This window comes from Ailuropoda melanoleuca, chromosome 9, assembly GCF_002007445.2.
Source record: "Ailuropoda melanoleuca isolate Jingjing chromosome 9, ASM200744v2, whole genome shotgun sequence".
NCBI classification, from domain to species: Eukaryota; Metazoa; Chordata; class Mammalia; order Carnivora; family Ursidae; genus Ailuropoda; species Ailuropoda melanoleuca.
In genome coordinates this window covers 85,558,272-85,572,961 of record NC_048226.1, presented here as the reverse complement: position 1 = coordinate 85,572,961, position 14,690 = coordinate 85,558,272, and the positions used below count along the sequence as shown (strand labels likewise).

Genomic DNA, 14,690 nt, shown 5'->3' with positions numbered 1-14,690 from the left:
GCTCTCCTGAATGGTTCCTCCTTTCCCCAGTCCTCAACACAAAAATGCTATATCCTTCTACTCAAAAAGATCTAATTTCTTCTTTTTTGCTTTTTCTTTCTTTTTAAAAAAGTCATAGTCTTCATAGTTCCTTAAAGAACCAGCCTAAATTACTAGCAACTGATTTTACAAAATAACTTCCATTTCTTGAAAGCAAGAACATTACATTTCAAACACTCTGAAAGGTAAAGGGAAATCATTGTGTTCACGTGGGGTAGTAGTTTAGGCATGACTGAGAGGGCAAGAATAAAGAATGCTGTTCGGAAATAAAAGCGTTGTTGCTTTTACAAATTTCTACCTCCTACTTCCTATACTTCATGCTTGTTCTCACTTAGGGGCAATCATTCCTAGAAATAATCCCATTCCCTCTCCCTGTAGTAATTTGGTCTAGAAACCACCAAAAGATGACTCCTTAGGAAACCAAATGTGTGGGCTAGGCTGGCCAAATGTATGGCTAGTACAAGAAGAATGACAAGAATCTCCCATCATGTGAGCTTTGGGAAGGGAATTCGCAGCCTCCCATCTTTACAAGAGATTCCAATCCCATGCCTCTGAGCAACACTGGGCAGTCCTGGAGGTAACTTCATCTTGAGGCCTGTTATTTGCCTCTGGTAGAAATATGTTACTCCCCAGTAAGTAGCAAGTGTGGTTTGTGGAAAATCCTTAGAACTTAATGCCATAGAGACAAGATCTTGGGAAATCTTAGATCCCTTGATACCCAGACTCTTCAGATAAGTTCAATGCCCAGTTCCTGCTCTGACATGTTTTAAGTCACTTGGTTACTCACTTCCATTATTTTTCTCAACAAGTACTTTAAAATAGGCATCAACTGGGTATTAGGCACAGTGTTGGTATAGGTAAAGATGAATCTGAAATAGCCCTTTTCCTTAAGGATAGCATGACCTACAATATGTGCAGAACTTGGTGCAAAATGAAAATGCAGGGTTACTTGTTTGAAAATTCTTAAGGTTTTCCAGATGGTGATAGGTGACGGCATAGCATTCAACCAAGTATGAAGTCCTTCTAAACATGGGGTACTGTGTAATTCATGACCATGTAGCAGCCCTCCTAATCTAGTAGATGAGACAGATACACAAAAGTAGCTACCTCATAAAGCAGGAAGAATGACAATAACGTTAAATGTTTATATAAGTAATGTGGTATAGTCATGTACTTCTTTTTTTATTTAAATTCAATTAGCCAAGGTATAGTACATCATTAGTTTTTGATGTAATGTTCAACGATTCATTAGTTAAATATAATACCCAGTGCTCCTCATATCACGTGCCTCTTTAATTCCCATCACCCAGTTACCCCATCCCTCCACCCACCTCCCTTTCTGCAACCCTCAGTTTGTTCTCTGGAGTCAAGAGTCTCATATGGTTTGTCTCCCTCTCTCATTTATTCCCATTCAGTTTTCCCTCCCTTGTCCTATTGTCCTGTGCACTATTCCTTATGTTCCACATATGAGTGAAACCATATAACAATTGTGTTCCTCTGATTGACTTATTTCACTTAGCATAACACCCTCCAGTTCCATCCATGTGGATGTAAATAGTAGATATTCATCCTTTCTGATGGCTGAGTAATATTTCATTGTATATATGAACCACATCTTCTTTATCCATTCATCTGTTGAAGGACATCTCATTTCCTTCCGCAGTTTGACTATTATGGACATTGCAGCTATGAACATTGGGGCACAGGTGCCCCTTCTTTTCACTACATCTTTATCTTTGGGGTAAATACCCAGTAGTGCAATTGCTGGGTTGTAAGGTAGCTCTATTTTTAATGTCCTGAGGAACCTCCATACTGTTTCCCAGAGTGACTGTACCAATGACTGTTTACCAGAGTGACTACATTCCCACCAACACTGTAAGAGGGTTGCCTTTTCTCTACATCCTCGCCAACATTTGTTGTTCCCTGTCTTGTTAATTTTACTTCTAAAGGTGAATCAGGATAGGCAACCCACAGTATGAGGTATTTAAACTGGGCCTTTATAGGTAAAGAATGTGACTAAATGCATTCTTGACTGGGGAACATCAAAAGAAAAATTTTGTGATGTGATAATGTTCACTTTGACAAAATAGAAACCACAAGGGTTAGAATGTAGGTGATGTGGTAGTGGTGAACACAGAAAGGTCACTTGAGGTCAAGTACTAAGGTGTCCTGGGACCCTAAATTCTTTAAATTTGGACTTTATCTTTAATTGCATATGCTGATACTTCCAAGATTTTTCAGTAGGAAAATGACATGATCAGTTCTAGATTCCAGAAAGAAAAATAACTCCAGTTGTAATGTAGCAAATGGATCACAGAAGAAAGGGACCAGAGATGGAAAACTATTAGGAAATGGTTAATAACACCCAGGGCAATATGATGATGCTTTGTGTTACAGATGAAAAGGAGACAGATGGAAGACACACTGCAGTGCCCTTCTTTCTTTGAAAAAGAAAAAAGGGGGAACCTCCAGGGAAGATGGCAAAGTAGGAGGATTTTAAGCTCACCCCATCCCATGGACATAATTAGGTACATCCACATCAGTGCATATAACCCAGAAAATGACCCAAAGCCTGGCAGAAGAGACTCTTCACAGTTAAATGTGGAGAAGAGGGTAGGAAGCACAGAGACATGGTGGGGAGTGAAAGAGAACCAGGGGACCATCTTTAGGAGCGAGGGACACCATAGGCACAGAGAGGGGAGAGGACCAGACCCCACATCAGGCACCCAGGCATGGGGGACCCACAGGAGGAAGATGAATCCCCATCACATCTGGCTTTGAAAACCACAGAGGCCTAACAATCAGTGAGGCTTAACACCTGGAAATTTAAAAAATCAGCAACTCTGCTCTGAGAGAAAAAGGAGGATGGAGTCCCTGCCCTTAAATGGCACAACAAACAGACTTGCTGAGATATAGCATAGAAGGAACAGTTTAAAAAGTGCCTGGGGTATATGGTAAGGAGATTTATTTACTAATGTCACAGCATATGCTGGAGAGTCAGGGATCTTTGGGAGACTTCTCCAAGAACAAAAGAGCTGGCAGGCACCATTTCCCTTCCCTACCCCCCAGCCTAGATACACAGACACTTGCAGGAAACAGCACAGTGCCAACACTCTTCATCTATTGCTAACAGTATGCCTTGCCCCAGCACTCTTCTGTGGACATGACCCCTCCATTCCAGCCTGGCCTCACAGGAGTTTTCCTGGGTGGCTACAGGTCCACTCCCACAGCAAATCAGTGTGGACCTTGCTGGAACCATGCACCCTACCCTTGTATTCTCCTGTAAACCTGACCCCTCTCCCCCCGCAATATGTCCTTGGCTAGAGCCCTTTCAGAGCAGTGCCACAAGGCTGGCAGGATGCAAGCAGCCCCAACAGGGACCAGCACCACTCGAAAGTGACTCCTGCCCTAGGAAAGGGGAAGATAACGACACACACCAGTCCAACTGTGGCCCCAGCAGTGGGCTGGGGGCAGACATCAGGTCTGACTGCAGGCTCCAGCCACCAATGAAAGCTTGTCAAGGGACAACACAGGGGAATTGCCCTGTAGTTTGGTGCTACTGAATCTCTGGCAAATGCCTCATCTGACTCAACTCAAGTCCAAAGCGGCTCCAGACTAGCCCACTAATAACACAGGAATCAAACCCACAATGGGCAAAGACAGCCTCTACAGACAACTGGACTGAAGGCAAATGTGGTTCAGCCACAACAGTAGGGCTCACTCAAGACACATAGAGATATCCCTAAAGCACCAGGTGCTGAAGAACAGGGCACACTGCACTGCAGGGCACCATAGGAGCTCCTCTTCATAAGGCCACTACTTTCAAGAGCAGGAGATGTAGCTGACTTTCCTAACACATAGAAACGACACAAACAAATGAGGAGACAGAGGAATAGGTCTTAAGTGAAAGAACAGGACAAAATCACAGCAAGAGAGCTAAATGAAACAGAGATAAGTTATACGCCTGTTGGAGAACTCAACACCCAAAGAACAAATAATCCAGTCAAGAAATGGGCAGAAGACATGAACAGACATTTCTCCAAAGAAGACATAAAATGGCCAACAGACACATGAAAAAATGCTCAATATCACTCAGTATCAGGGAAATACAAATCAAAACCACAATGAGATACCACATCACACCAGTGAGAATGGCTAAAATTAACAAGTCAGGAAATGATTGATGTTTGCAAGGATGTGGAGAAAGGGGATCCCTCCTACATTGTTGGTGGGAATGCAAGCTGGTACAGCCAATCTGGAAACAGTATGGAGGTTCCTCAAGAATTTGAAAATAAAGCTACCTTATGATCCAGCAATTGCACTACTGGGTATTTACTCCAAAAATACAAATGTAGTGATCCGAAGGGGCACCTGTATCCCAATGTTTATAGCAGCAATGTCCACAATAGCCAAACTATGGAAAGAGCCCAGATGTCCATCGACAGATGAATGGATATAGAAGAGGTGGTATATACACACAATGGAATACTACTCAGCCAACCAAAAAAATGAAATCTTGCCATTTGCAATGATATGGATAGAAATAGCTGGTATTATGCTAAGAGAAATAAGTCAGTCAGAGAAAGACAATTATCATCTGATCTCACTGATATGTGGAATTATAGAAACAAAACAGAGTATCATAGAGGAAGAGAGGAAAAAATAAAACAAGCGAAATCAGAGAGGGAAACAAACCATAAGAGACTCTAAATCATAGGAAACAAACTGAGGGTTGCTGGAGGTGGGGGGTGAGGGTATGGGGTAACTGGGTGATGGACGTTAAGGAGGGTGCATGATGTAATGAGCACTGGGTATTATTTAAGACTGATGAATCACTGACCTCTACCTCTGAAACCAATAATACATTATATGTTATTAATTGAATTTAAATTTTAAAAACGTTGCTTCTAAAAAAATAATAAATTAATTAAAGTAATGACCATAAAGATATGCACTGGACTTGAGAAATGAGTGAAGGACCTCAGTGGGACCCTCAACAAAGAGATAGAAAACATAAAAAAAAGAACCAATCACAGATGAAGAACTCAATAACTGAAATTAAAAATCCACTAGATGAAATAAACAGTAGACCAGAGGAAGAAGAATGGATCAGCAACCTGGAGAACAGAGTAATGGAAGGCAATCAAGCTGAACAGGAGAGAGAAAAAAAACAATAAAAAATGAAAATAGACTTAGGGAAATCAGTAACACCATCAAGCATAACAGCATTCATCTCATAGGGATCCCAAAAAGAGGAAAGAGAGAAAGGGGGAAGGAAATTTATTTGAAGAAATCATAGTTAAAAACTTCTCGAATCTGGGAACAAAACAGAAATCAAGATCCAGGAGGCACAGAGTCACCAACAAAATCAACCCAAGGAGGTCCAACAAAAAACAGCAGAATACACACTTCTTTAATGTACACATGGAACATTCTCAAGAATAGATCATATATTAGGCCATAAAGCAAGTCTCAACAAATTCAAGAAGACTGGATTCATATCCTGCATCTTTTCCAACTACAACTCTATGAAACTAGAAATCAGCTATAAGAAAAAAATCTAGAAAGAACACAAATACATGGAGGTTAAATAACACGCTACTAAACAATGAATGGGTCAACAAAGAAATCAAAGAGGAAATAAAAAAACTACATGGAGACAAAGGAATATGAAAATACAACAGTCCAAAATCTTTGAGATGCAGCACAAACCATTCTAAGAGGGACATTTATAGCAATACAGGCCTACTTCAAGAAGCAAGAAAAATCTCAAAAAACAACCAGCATAATTTTACACCTACAGGAGCTAGAAAAAGAAGAACAAACAAAACCCAAAACCAGCCGAAGGAAGGAAATAATAAAGATTAGAACAGAAATAAACAAAAGAGAAATTGAAAAGACAATAGAAGGGATGACTGAAACCAGGGGCTGGTTCTTTGGAAAGATCAAAGAAATCGATAAACTGTCAGCTAGACTCATTAAATGAGAGAGAGAGAGAACTCATAATAAACAAAATCAGAAATGGAAAAGGATAAATAACTGATACCACAGAAATACAAAGGATTATAAGAGAAAATTATGAAAAAATATATGCCAACAAATTGGACAACCTATAAGAAATGGTTAAAATCTTAGAAATATAATCTCTCAAACCCAAAAAATTCTTCTTCAAGAAGAAATACAAAATTAAACAGACTGATTACCAGCAATGAAATTGAATCAGTAATCAAACAACTCCCAACAAACAAACGTCCAGGACCAGATGAATTCACAAGTGAATTCTATCGAACATTTAAAGAAGAATTAATACCTATTTCTCTCAAACTAATCCAAAAAATTGAAGGGAAGGAATGCTTCCAAATTCATTCTACAAGGTCAGCATTACCCTGATACCAAGATAAGATAAAGACACTACAAAAAAAGACAACTACAGGTCACTATCTCTGATGGGCATCGATGCAAAAATCCTTAATAAAATATTAGCAAACCAAATCCAACAATGTACTTAAAAAATCATTCACCACAATCACGTGGAATTTATTCCTAAGATGCAAGGGTGGTTCAATGTTTGCAAATCAATGTGATACATCATATCAATAAGAGAAAAGATAAAAACCTTATGATCATTTAAATAGATGCAGAAAAAACATTTGACAAAGTACAGCATCCATTCATGATAAAAACCCTCAACAAAGTAGATTTGGAGGGAACACACTTCAATATAATAAAGGCCATATAGGAAAAAAAACCACAGCTAACATCATACTCTCTGGGGACAAACAGAGCTTTTCCAAGATTAGGAACAAGACAAAATGTCTACTTTCATCACTTTTATTCAATTATGTACTAGAAATCCTAGCCACAGCAATCAGACAAGAAAGAGAAATATAAAATGAATCCAAACTGGTAAGGAAAAAGTAAAACTTACACTATTACAGATGACATGATACTGTATATAGAAAACCCTAAAGACCACCAAAAAACTACTAGAACTGATAAATGCATTCAGTAAGGTCACAAGATACAAAATCAATACACAGAAATCCATTGCATTTCTATACACTAATAATGAAGTAACAGAAAGGGAAATTAAGAAAACAATCCCATTTATAATTGCACCAAAAATAATAAAATACCTACGAATAAATTTAACCAAGGTGATGAAAGAGCTGTACTCTAAAAAGTATAAAATATTGATGAAAGAAATTGAAGACAACACAAATGGAAAGACATTCCATGCTCATGGATTAGAAGAACAAGTATTGTTAAAATGTCCATAAGACCAGAAGCATTCTGCAGATTTAATGCAATCCCTATCAAAATACCAACAGTATTCTTCACAAAACTAGAATAAATAATCTTAAAATGTGTATGGAACTACAAGAGACCCCAAATAGCGAAAGCAATCTTAAGAAGAACAAAACTGGAGGTATCACGATTCCAGATATCAAAGCAGACTACAAACCTGTAGTAATCAAAACAGTATGGTACTGGCACAAAAACAGACATATAGATTGATGAAACAGAATGGAGAGCCCAGAAAAAAACCCACAATCATATGGTCAATTAATTTTCAACAAAGGAGGCAAGAATATGCAATTGGAAAAAGACAGTCTCTTCAACAAATAGTGTTGGAAAAATCGGACAGCTACATGCAAAAGAATAAAACTGGACCACATTCTTTCACTCTACACAAAAATAAACTAAAAATGAATTAAGGACCTAAATGTGAGACCTGAAACCATAAAAATCCTAGATTAGAGCACAGGCAACATTTTTCTAGATATATCTCCTGAGGAAAGGGAGAAACAAAAACAAAAATAAACTACTGGGACTGCATCAAAATGAAAAGTTACTGCGCAGCAAAGAAAACCATCAACAAAATTAAACGCCAATGGGAGAATGGGAGAAGATATAGGAAAATGACATATCCAATAAAAGTCTAGTATCCAAAATATATAAAGAACTTACACAATTAAATACCAAAATACCCAATTAATCCAATTACAAAATGAGCAGAAGACATGAACAGACATTTCTCCAAAGTCATGCAGTTGGCCAAAAGACACATGAAAAGATGCTCAACATCACTAATTATCAGGGAAATGCAAATCAAAACTACAACGATATCACCTCATACCTGCCTGAATGGCTAAAATCAAAAATAAAGAAACAACTTGTGCACTGTTGGTGCGAATGCAAACTGGTACAGCCACTGTGGAAAACAGTATGGAGTTTCTTCAAAAAGTTAAAAATAGAATTATCAAATGATCCAGTAATTCCATTACTGGGTATTTACCCAAAGAACATGAAAATACTAATTCAAAAAGATATATGCACCCCTATGTTTATCACAGTATTATTTACAATAGCCAAATTATGGAAGCAACCCAAGTGTTTATCAATAAATGATAAAGAAGGTGTGGTATATACATACAGTGGAATATTACTCAGCTGTATAGAAGAATAAAGTCTTGCTATTTGCAATAACATGGATGAATCTAGCGGTTATCATGCTAAATGAAATAAATCAGTCAGAGAAAGACAAATACCATATGATTTCATTCATATGTAGAATTTAAGAAATAAAACAAATGAACAAAGAAAAAGAGAGACAAACCAAAAAATAGACTATTACCTATAGAGAACAAAGTTACCAGAGGGGAAGTAGGTTGGGGAATGGGTAAAATAGGCAAAAGAGAATAGGAGTACACTTATCATGATAAGCACTGAGTAATGTATAGAATTGTTGAATTATAATATTGTACACCTGAAACTAATATAACACTGTATATCAACTATACTGAAATAATTAGAATAGAATAGAATAGAATAGAATAGAATAGAATAGAAAGAAAAGAAAAGAAAAGAAAAAAGAAAAGAAAAGAAAAGAAAAGAAAAGAAAAGAAAAGAAAAGAAAAGAAAAGAAAAGAAAAAAGAAAGAGAACTGCTGGGAATTTATGGGGTTTTTTTTCTTAAACTACTGAGGTATGATTGACATGTAAGTAACTGCACATATTTATATATTCAACTTGATGAGTTTGGGGATAAATATACACCCATAAAACCATCACCATCATCAAGAACATACACATATACATTACTTCTCAAAATTCCCTCCTGTCCCTCTTTAACATTATTTTGCGTGTGTGCATGTGTTAAAAACACTTAACGTTTACCCTCTTAGGAAATTTGAAGTATACAATACAGTATTGTTAGTTACAGGCTCTATGCTCTATAATAGGTCTCCAGGATTTACTTACCTTGCATAACTGAAACCTAATATCCTTTGACCATTACTTCCCCATTACTGCTACCCTCAGCCCCTGGCAACCACCATTCAACACTGCTTCTATGAGGCTGACTATTTAAGACTCCGCATCTNTATAATAGGTCTCCAGGATTTACTTACCTTGCATAACTGAAACCTAATATCCTTTGACCATTACTTCCCCATTACCGCTACCCTCAGCCCCTGGCAACCACCATTCAACACTGCTTCTATGAGGCTGACTATTTAAGACTCCGCATCTAAGTGAGAGGTAGATGGGTTATAAATATTCATGCAGCACTCCTGGAGAACTCAATGCCAAGCTTAGGAAGATGGTTTTTGTGCCTTGCCAAGCAATGAACTAGCACAGACCCCCACTAACACATTCTAGGCAGGGGAGCTGTCAGCAGGGTAAACTCATGGATGTCATGGTAGGAATGGAAGGACCTACCCTGAGTTGCCCATGTCATTGTATGTTGGTTCCAGTCAAACTGCTAGGCTGCTGAGGTGTAGATGGGTCTGAAACACATAATCTTTGCCAAGAGCTGGGCAAGCTGGGCAAGCTCAGGTAAACCCACCCAGAAAATCTTTTTACATAGTTTCCATAAAATACTTCAGTAAGCATTTATTTTTAATTGATAGATGGGTAGGAACCCAGAAAAACAATTTAAAAATGCCCATGTAGTGGGTGATGGGCATTAGGAAGGGCACTTGATCCATGGTGAGCATTGAGTGTTAGATGTAACTGATGAATCACTAATTCTATCGCTGAAACTAACAATATACTATGTGTTAACAAAATTGAATTTAAATAAAAAAGAAAAATGCCTGTGTAGGATCTGTTTAAATACCCAAAGCATGGGATGCCTAGGTGGCTCAGTTGGTCAAGCATCTGCCTTCTGCAAGGTCATGATCCCGGGGTCCTGAGATCCAGCCCCACCTCGGGCTCCCATCTCAGTGGGGAGCCTGCTTCTCCCTCTCCCTCTGCTGCTTTCCCTGCTTGTGCTCTCTCTCTGTCAAATAAATAAATAAAATATTTTTAAAAAAAATACCCAAGGCATCACTTGGGGAGAAATTTAACAAAGTGTAAGGTTTCTGATACAAAAATAGAGGACAAACATGAAAATATTGGTTTCTGGCCATAATTCAAATTGGGATAACTGCAGTGTATTAGAGTAGAATGGCTATACAGAAAAATCTTGATTCAATTCATGGTTTTGCAACTAACTATTGATCTGATTTGAGACAAGTAATTTAGCTTCTCTTGTTTCTCATCTTGGAAATGAACATATTATTTGCTTTGCAAACTTCCCAAGATTATTACATAGGGCAGGAGATGAATAGGTACACAACAACCGTTGAGGAGCTCCAAAGCACTCTAGAAAGCTAAGATCTTATTAGCAGTCCTACAGACCTTAGTGGTCTGGAATTTTTGACTCCAAAGTTTTAATTTACTTCCTTTCAGCAAATATACTTCCAAGAAAACGTGGACTAGAAACCACTTAAGACTCTTTTGTTGTTGCTGGTGTTTTTAGACAAACATATAACAAATATTAGCAGACATTGCAAGAGACTGCATAATACAAGGAGTAAATAGGAAGGTCTGCCAGAACCTTCAGTATGTAACTGAGAAAATATATTCCATGTATGTTGTCTTCTGAGCATATGGGAAATGTTAAAATAAGTGAACCCAACAAATACTTGTAAATCACATTTGTTTCTCGTGCTTCCTCACCCCCCAACAAAAAACACTCATAAATCATCCATTTTATGTATAAGCAGTTGTTACCTCCTACTTGGCTGCTTTTGACTGTATAAACTGGCCGTGTTAAGTCCAACTGTTCCTGGCATAAAGACTTCAGCTATCTCTTGCTCTAACATGTCTTAGGTTCACGAAATGTATATGTCTCCGTCTCCCACTAGAAAAAAAAAGGCCTTGAGGGCAGGGACTGACTTTTTGGTGTATCCTTAGCTCCTAGTCCAGTGCCTGACACACAACAGGTGTTCAAACAATGGTGAAGGAATGAACAAGGAGTGACGGGTTTCTGGAACAATACGCACAGCCAGGTTTTCTTCTCCATATGACTGCCAAATTTGCATGGGTAGATTTTTCCTCTGCGATAAGTATGTCTCCAAACACAAGACTAAGGCATCCTTTTGTGTTTTTTAATAACATAACTCCACTAATGCACTATTTCAATCTTTACATGGTTATAATGAGTATTAAGTGGGTTTACCAACTGCGAAAAGTTTAGTGTTTACATGATATGTCCTCAACAAGCTAAAAATTACATTATTTGTTTATTTATGAGAGGAAGAATAGTAACTCTGAAGCCGGATTGCCTAGAAACATATTCCAATTCTGCTACCATTGCTATGTGATCCCAGGCATAGAATTTACCTCTCAGTGCCTCATTGCATCAGGTCTATAATGGGGAAATAATCCTGCTTGCTTTCATGGCACTGCAGTGAGGCTCACATGAGATAATATGTTTGAAGGTAATGCAAGAAGATAGAATCCGAATATGGTGGTGGGAACATAGTAAATACTCAATAAATAATAAAAAAAGAAAATAAACCCAAGAAACATTTGTTAATCCCCTGCGACATACAGGAAAGTCAGCTAGTTGTTATGGCGGAAGAAGAGACAAGACCCAATCCCAACCCTCATGGAGTTGATATTCTAGGCAGAAACGATCTCAGTCTGGGGAATAATTGAAAACAGGGATAATTAGAATTTCCCTCTACTTTGGACCAGCACATAATTGGGAGAAAAGGGATTTTTATAGGAGTCAAGTAAGTGGAATGTTAAATGCCTCCAAATACTTCAGCTCTTGGATGTAAGTTGGATATAAATAATAATAGCAAGAATAATAACAACAACCACCTGGCTATGCTGAAAATTTTATATTTGATCCTGTTTAATCCTTACAATGAAATGACAAAGTAAGTATGGTTACCTTCATTTTATAGGTTGAAGTTCAGAGAAGACAAATAATTGCCCAAGGTCACATATCAAGGGTATCCTACAGCCGCACAAACTGTGCCTCTGTACTTTCCCTGGCAGCTACATCAATAAGCTTGTGGGGGGTAGATTCTCTCATAATGAACACATCCTGAACAGGAGGTTGGCCCACTGGCTGGGGTTGTAGCTGCGCTTTTGCTTTCCTTTGCATTAGGGGTCAGACAGCTCTGGGTGCTTCCTCCCCATCACACTGTCAATCACAACAAACTCCTCACTTTCCCAGGGACTCCACCTTTCAGCCTCCCAATCAGGCTTTGTCCCAAGTGCTCAGACCTTCATCTGTACCAGTTTGTGCCCTCCTAGCTTTGCAAACTGGTGCACTAAGTTCTCCCACTTACCACCAGCTCTCCCACCTTGTCAGCCGGCTCCGAAGCCCGCGGAGTCGCAGACACCTGCACGTCCCTCTCTAACCTCAGCTCTTCTTCCCACTTTCTAACTGGAGCTTCAGCCTCTAGTCTGGCATTGGCATCCGGCTGAAGTGCCCACAGTAGAGGCCAGCCCACCACGTAGCCGTGGTTTCCGTCTTCTGAGCATGCTCTGCACAGCTCCTCCAACAAGCGCATCAGACCAGCCACGTGTACCCATTCGTAGTTCAATACTCATATCCAGTCCACAAGCACCTAAAATACGGGTCACCTCTCCTCACAGAGAGACTGCCAACCAACCCAGGATTTCCTGCAGATGCCTCTCCCCCAAGACTTATTTCTCTGACTCCTGACTGGCTCCCAATCGTTGGTTTGCAGCCTTAGCAATTTCCCAGGGCAGATTTGAAACCGTCTCCTCACCCTTACACGGAGGACAAGCAGAAACCAAGGAAAGTCAGACAACCTCAGATCGGCAGATGGCAGTGTTAATAAAGCAAGGGAACTTACATATGATGCCTGTCTTCAGAAGCCACAAGACCAGTCCATCTCCACACCCACCTGTCAGAATCCTAAACGTTTATATAGAGGCTATAGAGGCCTAAATGGGGTTCAGTCACATACACTGGCCAGAGAACCTCAAATGCACCTCACTATCTCCAGGCTGAATTCCTGAAATGGCTCAGCCCATGGAAATGTTGGGTGGATTACACATCACAAGGATGCAAGTGATGAGGAGCCTCGGACCGCCCCAGGGCCAACTTGCCGGTCAAAAGGCTACGTCCTCTCCATGACCTCCTACAACATCAAATAACTGCTCTGACAAATAAGCCCAAAATTGTGTAATGGCAAAGACCCAATAGAAGTTTATTTCTTGCGGGGCGCCTGGGGGTTCAGTGGGTTTAGCGTCTGACTCTTGGTTTCAGCTCAGGTGGTGATCTCAGAGGTTGTGAGATGGAGCCCTGCATCAGTTTCCGCGCTTAACAGGGAGCCTGCTTGAAGAGTCTCTCCATCTGCTCCTCCCCCCACACTATCCGTCTCTCGAATAAATAAATAAATCTTAAAAAAAATAAGTTTATTCCTCGCTATGAAATAATATGGGTTGGTGAACAGGAAGGCAGAGACCCAGGTGGCCAGATCCTCTGTCAACATGGACATTCTAATAAAACAGGGAGGAGGAGGGGATGAAGGACAGGACATAGGAGGCTGAGTGGGCCAGGCCTGGGAGTGGTGTGTGCCATGTCTGCTAAGTTCCCATAGTCTGGAATTCAGTCACATGGCCTCCCTTAACTCCAGGGAGAAATGGCAAATGTATCTGGCTTAGCAGCCACCTCCTGGCTATGGAATGGGGAGTACAGATATTTGTGTATCTTCAGCCTTCCCGAGACAAAGAAGTAAGTACCAGATCCATGATTTCTACCCAGGTCTCCCTGCCTCCAAAGGCCAAGCTTCTAAACTGATAATTAAAAGAGCCACCTAGGGCCCCAGTATTGCCCTTAAGTGCTATACATGTTCCAAATCATTTCATCCTTAAAATAACTCTATGAAATGAAGTCTCTTTTTTTTTTTAAAGATTTTACTTATTTATTTGACAGAGATAGAGACAGCCAGTGAGAGAGGGAATACAAGCAGGGGGAGTGGGAGAGGAAGAAGCAGGCTCATAGCGGAGGAGCCTGATGTGGGGCTCAATCCCATAATGCTGGGATCACGCCCTGAGCTGAAGGCAGACGCTTAACCGCTGTACCACCCAGGCGCCCCTGAAATGAGTTCTCTTATCTGATAATTTAAAAAAAAAAAAAAAGCATGATCCAGAATTAAAGAGTTCTCTCCTGACAACTGTGTGATAGAGTATGTGTTTGATGAGAGCCTGCAGCTCCCCAGTCTCTGACCTGGACAACTTCCCGGTGCCCTTCCAGCCCCTTAAAGCCAAGTTCTGAGATCACCTCACAGAACGTCTCCCTCCCCACCCCCACCCCCTACCCCCCGTTTACCC

The 14,690-nt window shown here is 39.9% G+C and overlaps 1 pseudogene; it reads right to left on the bottom strand.

Annotated features, from left to right (window-relative positions):
• The window catches only part of LOC100469128, a 44,402-nt pseudogene extending 31,504 nt beyond the window's left edge, over positions 1–12,898 (bottom strand).
• Positions 12,899–14,690: the final 1,792 nt, after the last annotated feature.